The 15,006-nt window shown below is 38.0% G+C and overlaps 1 long non-coding RNA gene across 1 annotated transcript; it reads right to left on the minus strand.

The window, feature by feature from the left end:
• Positions 1-2,304: 2,304 nt before the first annotated feature.
• Positions 2,305-6,933, minus strand: LOC131218534 (uncharacterized). Its single transcript, XR_009157775.1, has 2 exons — positions 6,092-6,933; positions 2,305-2,774 (listed from the first exon to the last, which is right to left on the minus strand). It is a non-coding gene; the product is annotated as an uncharacterized LOC131218534 (long non-coding RNA).
• Positions 6,934-15,006: the final 8,073 nt, after the last annotated feature.

Consider the following 15,006-nt stretch of genomic DNA (forward strand, 5'->3'; position numbering starts at 1 on the left):
GCACCATGCAGCACGTGCCAATGAAGCGTGAGAGATCCAGACCTTTAATCAAATAAGGCACATTGAGTGCATTTACATCAAATCATACTACCCTCAAAGTCAGGCTAATCCCATCGTGTGGGCCACACAATAGTACGCACTTTCCTCTATGCCCACGACCCATTAATGCTCTACCATAATGCGATGGATGATACGCGGGCACCCAGAGACTGTACACGTGGCATACAGTGCTTCAAATTGAATTCTACAAATCATGGGTCCCAGACTGTAGAGTGTATATGCCATCCACGATCCAAACCGTTGGTTAGGTCTGACTCAAAACATGGACGAAGAGAAAATACGAAATTCTGCCTGACCCAAAACTTCAAGACTCAGATGGGCCGCACCATGTGAATTTAGAGGTTATACGATTTTATATTATTTCCTATGGTGTGGCCCACCTGAGTCTTGGATCAGTCTAATTTTTGGTCAGTACGGTGAACATGAGAGGAAGGTGTGAATTTAGAGGTAATTCGCATGATTTTATATTGTTCCCTGTGGTGTGGCCCACTTGAATTTTGGAATGGTCTGATTTTTGGTCTGCACATTGAATATAATGGTCTCACTTGATGGATAGAGTGGATGTCACACTTCCGGATCTACAGATATTTAGTCTTCCTATTCATGGAAAGAAAAGAAAAGGAAAGGAAATACCATTTCTTGATAAAAATAATTTTCTATTGCTTGTGAATGTTTTTTATTTTTTTATTTTTCTAATTAGTGAAAAATACTATTTCTTACTTATATATATATATATATATATATATATATATATATATATATATATTAAAAAATCAATAAGTTTATTTTTCCACTAAATAAACGCACTTTCTTACAATTGAAGGGAAATAAATATCTCAATAGATAAATGCTACTGCCCATCTCCAATTGCCTCACATGTGTCACATATTCAAATATTCTACTGTACATCTCCTATTTTATCACACATGTGTCAATGTGCCACATGTGCCACCATCCATCTTCATTTGAGCCCCACATAAACGAAGTACTTCAAATGTGCTACATCTGCCAACTTTCCATTGTTCATATAATTCCGTTGTGTCGGAGGTATGCGGCCATCCATCTTCACTTGGGCCTCACATGTGCCTAATTATGTGCCAGCTTTCCATTGTCCATCCTCTGTCGCGTCGCACATGTGCCACCATACTTTTCTTCTTTTTTTTTTATCGCGCCCAACATGTGTCACCGTCACATGTGCTGTTGTCCATCTTAAATTGCTCTAAATATATTACATGTGTCAATATACACATGTGCCACATTCTACCTTCAAGCATCCACATGTGTCAAATATGCTAATGTGTTGCTTGTGTCACATTTGCTATCCTGTAACTTCAAACACCTGTGATGCGTCAAGCTTAATCACCTACAACTGCTGTTGTCCATCTTGGAGCGTTCCATATATGGCTGGTGTTAAATAACTACTTCGGAAAATAAATTTTTTAAGAAATAATGTTTCCCTTCCCCAGCATTCCACAAATCCACACAAGCACTTAAAGAATTTGTTATTTAATTATGTATTTAAAACTTAAATTTGTTTATTAATTTACGATAAATATTTTTCAATATTCCTTGAGGAATTGAATTTAACCAAATAGTGCCTCCAATTTTTATTTAATTATGTATTTAAAATTTAAAATTATTTATTAATTTACAATAAACATTTTTCAATATTCTTCAAGGAATTGAATTAAACCCAATAGTGCCTCCAGTGACCGGTATTCCAAGGAAATTCCTTTTAAAAGGAGAAATTATGTTATTATCCTCCTTTGCTTTTCCTTTCTAACAAAGTGGAAAATCGAAAGTTGTGAGGCATGGGGCATGCATCTCGCATCCGACTCAACCTAACTAACAGATGCACACCAACATTGTTATTAGATGAACTAAAAATATGGCATATCCAATAAGGTGGACCAATCTATAAAAAATAATGTACACCATTCAAAATGTCTCAATTCAAGTATATCCCATTTGATGATATGTACTTCATGTTATCACCATGGTTTAATGGGTTGGATGTTATATGCATACCATGTAGGCCCCACATTGAGTCGGTTTTCTTCTTATCCTTCCTCTTCTTCTTCTTCTTCTTCTTCTTCTTCTTCTTTTTTCCCAGAGTTGGGAATGTGGAATTGCTTGTCCAGTTAGTTCATTTAAATGACGATCTTAAGAGTTGAAGGGTGCCTGAATCCGGTCAGAAAATGATAGATAATAGATAGATGTATAGAGAAATTTCAACAAACAAACTATCAACAACAACTTGCAATATTGACATCCTTTATTAATAAATAATAAATCTTAGAAGATCCATGGAGGTATTAATCCCAGAAATAATGATAGTAACTCATCAAAGAGACACAACCAATAAAAGTATTATAGAAAGGCAGAGTACATACACACAAAAAGGACTGGACCTATAGGTCAAAACTCATCATGGTATCATATTACCTGCACAAACTAAACCACTGAAATTGCAGATCTGTGGAAAATGGAGGATATCATAACTTCATGTATGGGCTTGCAAATATGCCGACGGAGATTTAAGCACCAATCGTTAACAAGAAATGCACCACACTCCACAGCCCACAATCAACTCAAAAGTGAGAAATTGATTCTTGTAGCCTTCAAACCAATGCATCATAACCAGGCCAAGCATAATTGGATCGCTGATCCTTCTGGCGTGTGGTACGCTACTTCCTCCAATATGTGGCGTGCTGCTGCAGATACGAATAGGATCATTTGTGTCAGTCCAGTGCACTGAGTATATGATTGATGAATGTTATTATTACTGACACATACATAGCATGCTGCCACTGCACAATATAAAGATCTACATCCTAGCTATAAATTTACATTAAAATTTAAGCAACAAAAAGAGCATAGAACCATAACTTCAAGTCAGTAAAAATCACAATCTGGAATGAGAATGACCCATAGTCTCGATAGAGTGATTCTGAACGAAAACGTAGGGGAATTGGTGATTTTGGTAACATTGAACCAGGTACCAGGCTACTGTCATCATTCCAGGAATGTCCAATTACTCAAAAGTACAGACACTCATCTCATGTTATTTTCAAAATATTCAGAAAGATGGATCATGCACTGATTATTGTGCCATCTTATGTAAAAGATGAGGGGAAAAAAAATAAATCCAAAAACAAAAAAAACTCAAAAAGAAAGCTGTGTTTTGCAAAGTTGTGGCTGCGCCCTCTTTTGTGAGAACAACTGCCACTACATCCGTCTCCAAAATACATGTATGCATCATCTTAAGCCCATATGGGTGATTGGATTGAGAAAATGCTCTGGAAATGAATTCCATTTCCATGGAAATTGAGTTTGCCGCTGCTCGTGTAAGAAAGTAACTATGGAAATTGATTTCCATTTCCAAGGTTTTACTAAAAAAAACATGGATATCAATGTCTCCCAAAAACATGTTCAATGCTGACTTCCAAGGTCATGAGAGAAGGATCTTGTCCTTTGACTGTTAACATTTTAAAATTTCTATGAAAAACTGCACTCAAAACCAAACAATAGATTTATTGTGGGATTCCACAGTTTTCCATTAGCAAAAGATTCCATAGGGTTTTTCCATGTCCACATTTTGGATTCTATCTATCCAAATCAACTGTTCGATTCCATCTAGAGTGCTAAACTGTCCACTCATTTTTGCTTCAGGAGGTAAGATACTAAGATGGGATCAAACCTGGGATGGTTGATAACAGGAAGGCCGAAATAAGTGTTTGACCCGTATCTGTCCACACAGCAGCTCTCTTACTGTGCAGTCATCAGAAGCCAATGCATCGATGTAGGAGATTAAACTACGGCAACATCCATATTTAGGAGAAGCCATCCGTAACACTCCGATAAATGGTAAACTCATTGATAATCCTCCGTATGCATTTTTCCGGTCGCAACTAAAGCTGGCAACCAGCCAGATGGGCTATCCCAGCTAGATATAGGTTGGTTCATAAAATGGGTCCATGGATTGGGTTGATGTGGGATTTTGAGGTGATTAATGGATGGATTGAGCTCGGACATAGGTTTTCCAAAAGGACTAGCCGAGGTTAAGAACAGGTACATTTGTGACTTCAATGGGTGAGCTTAGTCTTGAAATCAAAGGCCACTAAATGTGTCGGGCTGGCTATGGCCGAGCCAGATTTTTTCAGCCCAATAAAAAATGGGGTTGTTGAAATCTTGCCTGGCCCATTTTTGCACAAAGTCACCTATGTGGTTTACATCAATGTTTTGAGTATCTTGCGATATCATCGATATATCCCACAACATATCTTCTATACCAACTGGGTGATACGAAACCCAGCTTTAATATCAATTTTTCATAGCAATGTGCAATATATCACACGGTATCCCGATATATTGTGGATATTGTGAAACCCAACTTTAATATCAAATTTTCATAGTATCGTGCAATATATCACACGGTATCCCGATATATTGTGGATATTGTGATATCATGTGATATATCCACACTCCCCCTTCATAAATTCTTAATGTATCATGCAATATATCGATACAAAGTGTGAAAATGAAAGGGATAAACGGAAACTGACACTATTTTTTCTAGAAAATCCTCAAAATTTCACAAAAATAGATTTTTATTTATTTATTTTTATTTTTTTTAAAATTTTTTGCAAAATAAAAAATAAAAAATCCTAGTACATCGTAAGGTGATTTTGACTAATCCACTCTAGTTTGTTGGAAGAAAATCTTCGAAATTTCTCCGAAATTGAAATCGGAAGTTTCTTAGGATCGGATTCTATTATAAAAGGTTCTTATTTTTAAATTTTGATTCTTTTTTTATCTGTTGTTAAATAGTGTAAAAAATGGTAAGAAGTCCATAATTCTTCATGTTTTGGATGAAAAATTATGAATTTGGAACTTCAATTTTGAGATTTGGAGGAGATGAGCCAAATTACAGAAAATTGGGAAAAGTAGAGATTTTCCCATTTTTTTACCAAATCAGTTGCAATTTTAGTGTTCAAACACGAAATCAAACATGTATATAACCCGATCTACATTTTCTTGGCAATTTGGGGATTTTTCAGAAAAAAAAATAATTTTTAATTTTTTTAATTAAAAAATTATCTTTCAAAATCCATAGATATATTTCTAGTTTCGACTTCTTTTGCTTTTGAATGTAATGCTTATATTTCTGTACATCATACATGTCTTCTTATATTTATAAATTTTATGAATTGACTTTGAATATAGCTGCATCAATTCAGTCAATGTCAAATAACCCTATATAAAGGAAACCTATTATGTGTACTTATTATTATTATTATTATTATTATTATTTTTGTGTGTGTGTGTGTGTTTTTTTTTCTAATAGCATATTGATGTCTTTTTAAACAATCCCTGAAGTTTCATTGAAAAATTCGACCAATTTCCCCATGTATGTTTCCTAACAATAGCGATAAATTACGAGATACAACCGATATATCATGTGCAATAACTGATACGTATCTATATCCCAAGGGTGCGATCTATATATTATGCGATAACGATACGAAAAACATCAGTTTCCATCCATCATCCTTCCAGTTATGCACAGTGGGCTACATGAAGCAAAGAGCAGTTATGATGAATCGGGACATGAATAGTGTCGCTGCCATTGTTCCATACAAGTGGGGCCCTTTGTTCTATGACCTAAATCATTGATATGATGTGTCCCAAGTCTCCCAGATTGGAATGTCCCCGCCATTCAATTGGTGCACCTCCAGTAGATGGTTAAGGAAGGAACATAGCAAGAGTACCAAGCATCCAGATTCTTGGCTAATCCACAAATCCACACATGAGCCCATCAGATCCATGGTCTGGATCACTGAACAATGGGCCCCACCAGTATGGTCAATGGACAAGAGTACCAGATTCAGGGTGATGTGATTTGTTGAACCGAAATCAGGGTACCATACTTCCAGTGAGTAGGAGGAGGCAACATGAACTGCATTGGGGCTGCCATTATCAGACAGAAATTCATAGACGAAGCAATGGTAGCATTGGAGTGCAGTATCACCTGTTCAGTTGCATGGTTAGCAAGGTGTCGTGCTCGTTCCTTGAGTTGGATGGTTGGATGGTGTCCCCCGTCCGTAGTTCAATGATCGTCCATGGCCCCGATTGTGCTGTTGTCGTGCTTCCCCTGGCTAGGAATTGAAGAGGATTTGGTGGAAACGTTCACAGAGAGAAATCTGGAAGCTCACCATCGCTCGAGCTCGTTGTTGCCGTCCGATTCGTGTCCCCCCTCTACACCTTCAATCCTGATGGCCCGCCTCTTCAAGAATCTCCTCCTTCCGTGTGCGAGGCGTGGCAGCGGCGACGATCATAGCTGGGATTGTTTTCGTACGCTGCGACCAGGGCTGTCGAAAATTGCTCTCTCCTTTCTCGTTTTTGGCAGCCATTAAAGGCCAAATAGAGGTGGGTTTTCTCTCAAACCCTAGACAGAAGAAATCGGAAAGAAATGGAAGTTTTGGACCTCTGGCTATTTTTGTTTTCAGCCCAGCCTTCCTCATTTTGGGCCTGAACCTTGATTTTAGGCCCGAGTTTTTTTTAGTGATTGGGCCCGTTTTGGGTCACCGTGGGACCCACCTTGATGATGTGTTGTATATCCACACCGTCCATCCGTTTTTTCAGCGCATTTTAAAGATGGGTTTCCAAAAATTAAGCAGATTCAAATCTCAGGTGGACCGCACCACAAGAAACAGTGGTGATTGAACGCCAACCATAAGCAGATCCAAAATGTTTATTTGCCATCCAAACCGTTGATAAGGTCAACCAGACCTTGATAAAGAGATAATACAAATGTCAGTTTGATCCAAAACTTTTGTGGCCAATGCAAAGCGTTTAATGGTCACTCACCACTTTTTCCAGTTGTATATCTACTCAAGTCTTGTGATAACGTCCAAAAATGATCTGAAAAAGTGGATTGGCTGCTTGGATATACCACACATTCATCAAGGTGGGCCCACACTGTAACGGTAACTCCCAAGGTGTTGTATGCCTTTTGAATTTTCGTTGTGGGGCACTTTCTAAAAACTAATAAGGGCAAAAATGTCCAAATGCATTATATATATATACACACACACAGATAAATGTCCAATCCAATCCTAGGTTCCACTATATGAAAATTAAGTGTTGGTTTTGTTCCTCTAACTGTCTTTCCTTTTTTTTTTTTTACAGGTGTGGCCCAGTTGATCAATGATAGATAAACATCCATGTTAGAAATAGGGAATTTATCAATTTTAGGGTGGTTGGGCTTGGGCCCAACTAATATTTTTGAACCCAGGCTTTGGCTGATATGTTAGGCCATGCCAAGCTCGGGCCAGACCAGGGCTAGTCAAACCCAGCCCAGCCCAAGTTTAATCTGGTTAAACAGTCCGGCCAGGCCCAGCTTGTTTTGTAATGAAGCGTTCATCTAGGACATTGAAAGCACGGTGTTGTGTGGGGCCCAATGCATACGAACTCTCCAAATTCAGACTGTTGAATGTTCAAGTAGGATAAGTCTTCGACGGGCATTAAAAAGAACTTGTTAGTTTCCAAGGCCATGCTTTATTTTTGTGCATGGACGTGCCTACGGGACAGTTGAGCAGGCTGAATTTTTAGCCAAATGATCTAGATAGTGGGTCCCATCTGATTCGCGGCTGATATGTCCTACAAACTGATGTAGAACGGGGCTCACGGATAATTTCATAGCCAAGATGGATCAGAAAAGGCTCGATTGGAGATGAAGGCAATCCAGACCGTCAAAACTTAAAACGGACGAATCTTGCAAACCTGAATGAGTTATCAGATATACCATATATGATTTTGGGGTAGGACGAGCTACTTTAGCTACCCAATCCGCTACAGTGGGTTTCCCACAGGGGATTTGCCAGATTCCATTATATCGACGGTTGAAATCCCTGTATATTTTTGTTTTTACTATTTTTAATAAATTTTAGTTTGATTGTAACTCATCGTAGGTTGGGCTCCAGGAGTGTTGGATGATTCAGCCAAATAGGACCCTTGCAATTTTTGGCCGAAAATTATGCACTCCAGTAAAAATCATGAGCATCTATAAATACTAAGTTTAGTATTTACGGTAAGTCACGATTTTAGAGAGTTTTAGATGTAATTGAATTCGAAAACTTCTCCCTGAGGCTCATAGCTTTATTTATAGAGTTGTAAACTAGTTTTTCATCATTTATTTTGAATTCCACTGTCCTTCCCTGCGTCACAAACACCCAGGTGTGGCGAATGAAAAGGATGAACCGTGTAAGAACCAAACCATTCTTGCAACCAGTGTAGAGAGACTGATCTTTCCTTCTTGGGTCCATATCGTTTTGGGTGGGACAACGAAAGGACCACATCTCATCATCAGCATCATCTGTCCACCAACCTTAGTGCTGTTGCATAACCAAAAATTAAAAAAGGATGGGATGTATTTTATGAGTCTAGTGGAACAAAAGGTGGGGTCCAATTTCACATGAAAGACATCCGGCCATCCATTTTCGTTATGGGACACGTGTCTGGTCGAAAATAATGCTTAAACCTTCTGCCTTAATAATCTGCAACTTTCACTCCTTGGGTGGGCCACGTCACAGAAAGTAAACTGGCAGATGAGAGAAATCATTCTAGTCATCCGTTCGTCAGGTAATCTGGCTCCCAGAAGTGAAGTAGCCTGATTTTTGGGCCAGTGGATTTGAACAGTGTGGCCCACCTTATGGAAATATCTTATCAAGCACATGGGTTCTATATTGGCACGTATGATTGCTTGTGAATAGGCAGCTCATAAAGGGGTGGAATTAGGGGCTGTCAACGGGTCGGGTTTGGGTCGGGTCAAAAAAATCTCAGGTTGAGGCTGATCGGATCGGGTCTTGCTGGTTTAGGTCTTATTGGACCCAGACCCAGATTAGATCGGTTCGGGGTAGCTGCAGTACCCATCAGGTCTTTGGGTTTTGGTTTGAAGTTGGTGTGGGTTGGGTCCCTCTTAGGGCTGGAAATGAACTAATTTGGGCCGGGCGAGAATAGGTATGGGCCTGCGGGACTAGCACAGGAAGCCCAGCTGAGCCCAAAATGGTTGGGCCTAGACCCAACCTGAAGTGACTTGACCATAACAAAAAAATGACAAAATCCCTCTTTCCCATTTAAATGTTCCTATATCTATTCGTTGATCAATTGAGCCACATTGCACAAAGATATAGACATTTTAGAGGGATGAAACCAATAATCTACATTCAATTCATTTTCTTGCATAAAGGATTAGGAAAATGAGTAATGCCTCCTAAAATCACTTATTACTGAATTGATTGAATAACATTTTTGTGAGATGTAATGCATGTACTTACAAAGTCAGGTTGGGCTAAAATGACTTGAGCCCGCCCAGTCAAACCCAAATTCGGTCGAATGTATGCTACGCCCAAGCCCAATCTGTGCGGCCCATTGCCGCTTTTAGGCCCTGCTTCTGCATTGAGTAAGGGCATTTTCAAAGCCTAGCACACCTAAATACATGGATAGATCAAATACAAGGTTCCCGCTTTGACACATGCATGGTGTGAATATTTGTGTGGGTCCGCTAACCCTATTTCAGTGTTATAATAATTAGTGTATATTATATATAACACTAGGGGATATGGCATGTGTGATCTATGTGTAGGGAGGATGAGATAAAGAGAAGAGGGAGAGAAAAAAAAATAAAAATAGAAAGAGGCTGAGTGATCGGATTCTTCCATGACGACTAAAAACACCCAAGTAATGGTTGCATAAAAACACCCAAGTTCATGGGTTCACAATGTTTTAAAACCTAATATTTATTAGTTTTTACTCGATGTTGATAGATAATAAGCTAAAAAACTAGCTAGATTTAGAACTCAAATAGGGCAAACCATTATGTAAAGTGAGAATAAGATATTGAGTATATTTTTGTGTGCGAGCTAGTATAAGAAATGTAAGTCATTGATCAAGTCTAAATCACCCGGATAAAGAGAAGATACAAAAAATCAAATTAATAAAAGAATCATGCCGGCCACACCGTGTGAAATTAGCAATTTTGAGAGTAATTTTACATTGTCATCATTAATGTGGCCCATGCAGGTTTTTAATTTTATATGGTTCAAATAATAGTTCTTACTTAATGAAGGTAGTGGATTTTACATATACAATATAATAGACCCTACGTAGGGTCACATAATCTCTTCATGCCAGCTATAGAGAGGAGAGGAGATGAGATGAGAGCCCCTGCTTTATAATAAGTGAGGGAAGCAGGTTGAATACAAGTCATCCCTTGTGCCCTAAAATTTCAACCCTTCTTATCGAAGGGCTACATTTTTACGGCAAATAAAATCTTCAAAGCTATTCGTGTATAACACGGCAAAGATGACTATTAAAACTAACTGGACCTGACCTAGATCCAACCTGACCTAATTTCGACTGAATCTAAAATGGTGGACCCACTAGACCTGGTTTTTAATCAGGCCCAAAATGGGAACCAGAGCAGATTTCGAAACGGATGCAAAAAATTGAACACGGACCTTTTAAATTTGGGTACCCGTGGTCCCAATACCCATAAACGGTCCTCAAATTAGCAATTTGCCAATGGTATTGGCATCCACTCTCATTGTTGAGTGGTATACCAGTGCAAAAGTTGCAACCCTAAACTTACCAAAGAAGGAAATTCACGTGGACATTCCAATTAATTGATCTTGACTTTCCATTAATTAATCATGTGATTCATAGTTTGTGAATCGAGAAGTTAAGATTGTTTTTAGAGTAGGTCCAATCAACAATTTGAACAAGATACAGATGGGTCCATTGTTGATGGCTTTTGACTTCAAAAGGCTATCCTAACAATAGGAAGAATCTCTTGGACATATGCTATAGAAAAAGAAAGCTAACATTTAGACGGGTCGTGGATCTAGTCGGTTTGGTTGGGTTACATTTAGCTTAAGTCTATTAATTTACTAAATAGGCCAAGAATTTTTTGCTAGGGAAAGAGATCCATTCTCGATCATGAACAGAGTAATATCAATCAAAAGAAAAAATAAAAAATAAAAAGAGAAAATATGCAAACTACAACACGGAGATTTATATGGTTCCCTTTTAGTATGTCTATGGATTCACACCAACCTACTATACTTAAAGGCAAAAATGAAAGAAACAACTCTCAATACAATAACGTTTATCTCTCTCCCTCTCTTTCAACAAAATATACATTACCCAAAATAAACTAAGGTTTAAATAAAACTATATAAAATTACAAAATTGCCCTTCCAGCTAGGGGGCGTTGCCCCCCTACAGCTCCCAGCAAGCTTAGCGTGGACATCGACCCACGATAGTATTGGTTGGATGTACAATACATCTCTAATGATTAGGCTCCACAAATCCTAACATTTTCACCCAAACTTAGATTTATAATATATTAGGGATGACCTTCACCAACTAAAATAGAGGAGCATGGTGGAAAGAAGAGGAAGAAATCACTGCATTGTTCTTCTAAGATAATCCTTAAAATCCACAAAGTTTAAAAGTTATAAAGACAAGAAATAAAAAATTAATATTGAAAAGTGTTACTTACAATGGACCTCATGGAGTTACATAAATAAGATTTTGTGGACTCTTAATTCAACTTAAAATAGTAGAACTTTTCAAAATAATGAACTTCGGAAAAATAACAAAAGGCTTATAATTATAACCAAATTTGCTTGCTCCGGTGGTAGATTCTCAGGAGTTTCAACACCCAGTCAAGGGTTCGAGTATCCATAGGTGGTGAAATCCCACTATGGCGTGAGTATGTGGGGGGTGTGAGCGCTTGTAAAAAATAAGTCTTATATGATATTGAAACAAAGGACTCGAAGCACAACTAAACTTTTAAAGCTCTAAAAATAGTAAAATTTTAACTTATTAAAACTAAGCAAAGTTAATTTTACCCTTAAAACAATCGGCTTTTGCAAAATTGTTTGCAAGCCAATAATCCTTGGTTGATTGGATATGATGTAAAACTCATCCTCTCTTTTTAGTAATATACTTGTTGATATTGGTGCCTTCAATCTGTATTGAAACATGGGAGTTCGATCGATTGAGCGCAATCTTGATTAATCGAGAAAATTCTAATTTATCTAGTTAACTCTCTGGACAATTTTGGACATGTTTGATCAATTAAAAATAATGGCTCAATCGATCGAGATTATTCGAAAAATACATGTTTGCTCTCTAAATATTTTTTAGCATGTTCAATTGATCAAACATTACAGGGTTGATCGATCGAAGATTCGATCGACGATTTATGTAATTTCTACGTAAGTGCACGATTTGTTTGTAATTCTGTACATAACCTTATATAAGCGCGTGTAATGTGAAATTAGGGTTAAGGAACGAATGTGGGAGAGTTTAAAAGAGCTTTCTATGGTTTTGAAACAGGATTTTGTCTTAGGAGACAAAGGGTTTCGAGATCTTTAAGTCACCCATCTCTTGTAATTCTTCGTTTATAGTAAACTGTTTTGTCGCTTGGTATCATGGCTTTATCCCTATGCCCAACATGTGGCAACTGTGCACAACAATATTATCATCAATATATATTAAGGGACTTTAATACTTCACAACATGTGTGTGTGTGTGTGAATCTCATAACCACTCATAAAATTATGGCCATGAAAAGTTACAGCATGCATTAGGTTGTTTTTATCCAAATTTGAACTTTCTAGCCTACTTTTTTCAATCTTGATTGTCCTTTTAAATTGCTAGCAACTTGTTCTACATGACAAACCCACCTAGACTTCCTTTTTTATATATACACACCCCCTCACACCCACACACACGACAATGGGTACTCAAACCCACAGCCTTAATGTTGAAACTCTTATGAGTCCACCACTAAGCCATAAGTTATGACCCAACCCACCTTCACTCAACACAATGGAATTCTAGTTTTAAAATGAAAGTTATGGACAAAGAAAATCATGGACTACAAAATAATCATTAACATTTACCGGCGAGTTTTTTGGCATTAGGAATGAGATGATTGTTATCTAATAAATTTAAAATTTCTAATTATTATCTAAATAGAACCCTTTTTTCCCACTAATCCACCAGCTTTAAGGGTTGGAAAGGATAATCATTTTTTGTTATACATTTCCACACCTTACACACCTCATATTTAAATGGCCCCTAAAAGTATGCCAGCTTGGCCTAAAGTAGTAGATACATACATACATACATTCCATGCATGTTGTTATATACTTATGTTTCATTATTTTATTTAGGTTTTTGTCAGCTCATGTAGGGATAGATGGCCCACCTCATTAATAACTTACATGTGCAAATTGGTTCAGGCAGAGCTCAACTTAAACCCAACCCATTTACTGAAATGGGCCATCTTGTCTAACAATAACCTAACCATCTGACCATACTTGTCCGAACCTTCCTCAGAAGACCCTAATGCTCAACCCGGCCCATTTGCACCCGTACCATAAACTAATAACTTTCATTGATACATTATCCTCAATCACGTGATACTTGTAATTTTGGCCCATCAAATACGGGTTGGAGCTGATGGACAGCCTAAAATCATTGACCACCTATCCATGTTTTCTGGTACAACCAGAATCATTGTAACTCAGTGAACTACGTGCACCGAACCATTTCTCAGAATAGAAAAGTCTTATGTATTCTGGTTGGCTTATTAGCGAGGAAAAGTCATCCTGTAGACTAAGTGTATGAGAACCATCTCATGCACCTACTTGCATGTGGACTAGTTGGTGTCTGTATCACTGATCTATACGGTCCATCAACTCAAGGCCGCTCTTCATGTGCTGTCTTAAAATAATTACATTGATGAAGATGATCTGAACCATTTATATGGTGGAATTCAAATTGGATGGACAAGATCTTTCATGTTGGATATGAGATTTAGGACCATCTAATAGTTGTGCTTTTCGCTAGTAGTGGAAGAAGAGTGGAATAAAGTTAATGGACGGTCCGGATTTGTGATGTAAACACCCACAAGTCCAAATACAACTAAGTGTATTGTAAGGCTTCCATACACTCAGTCCACTTGATTGAGGAGACTCACATGCAGTTTGGCCGACACCACTAAAACGACAATACCTACACCCTTTATATTATACATAAATAATGAATTATTAAAATAATCTGTTATCATCCATCTGTCCAAAGCGCGTGCGCTCTAGTAACAGTAGACTTGCATGTATCAAATATATTTTTATTACATTTTAATGGATATTTTATCTTTTATTTTTATTTTTATTTTGTATTTGCTAGACTACCTGGGTACGTTTGTCACTGTTTATTAAATGGTGGCCACTCATTAATCATCAACACGTGGCAGGCATGTCTATCGATCCTGGCCATTGGAATCTTGGGATCCAATGTGGATGGAGCATAGTTATGAGATGATTGAACAGACAGATATCTTTCAGTGAATGGTCGATGATCCATATCCAACGGCCGAGATTAGATGAATCCAACGGGTGAGATTAGATGGATGAGCATGATTTTTGGGTCGTGACTTGCCTAACCCTAAGCTCTTTGGGACCCACGCGATGTCCGTATCATATCCATTCTGTCCATCGGTTCCGCCAGCCTATGTTAGGATGTGATTTAAAAATTCAGTCAGATTCAGAACTGAAGTGGGCCACCCCATAAGAACGAGTGGGGATTGTAGGCCAACCATTGAAACCTTATTGGGCACCATAGAAGCTTTGGATCATGCTGATATTTGTGTTTTCCCTTCATCCCGGTCGTTATAACCTTTTTAACGGTTTGGATGGCCTGTAAACATCACAATAGGACCCAGGAAGGTCATGATCGTGGGTGTTTCCATCCCCTCTGTTTCCAGTCGGGTGGCTACCTGGATTTTGGATCTCCTTCACGTTTGGGCCAATGCCCTCAAATAAGCTGAAGAAACGTATGGACGGAGCGGATATAACACAAACATCACGG

Source organism: Magnolia sinica, chromosome 11 (genome assembly GCF_029962835.1).
Source record: "Magnolia sinica isolate HGM2019 chromosome 11, MsV1, whole genome shotgun sequence".
NCBI lineage: Eukaryota > Viridiplantae > Streptophyta > Magnoliopsida > Magnoliales > Magnoliaceae > Magnolia > Magnolia sinica.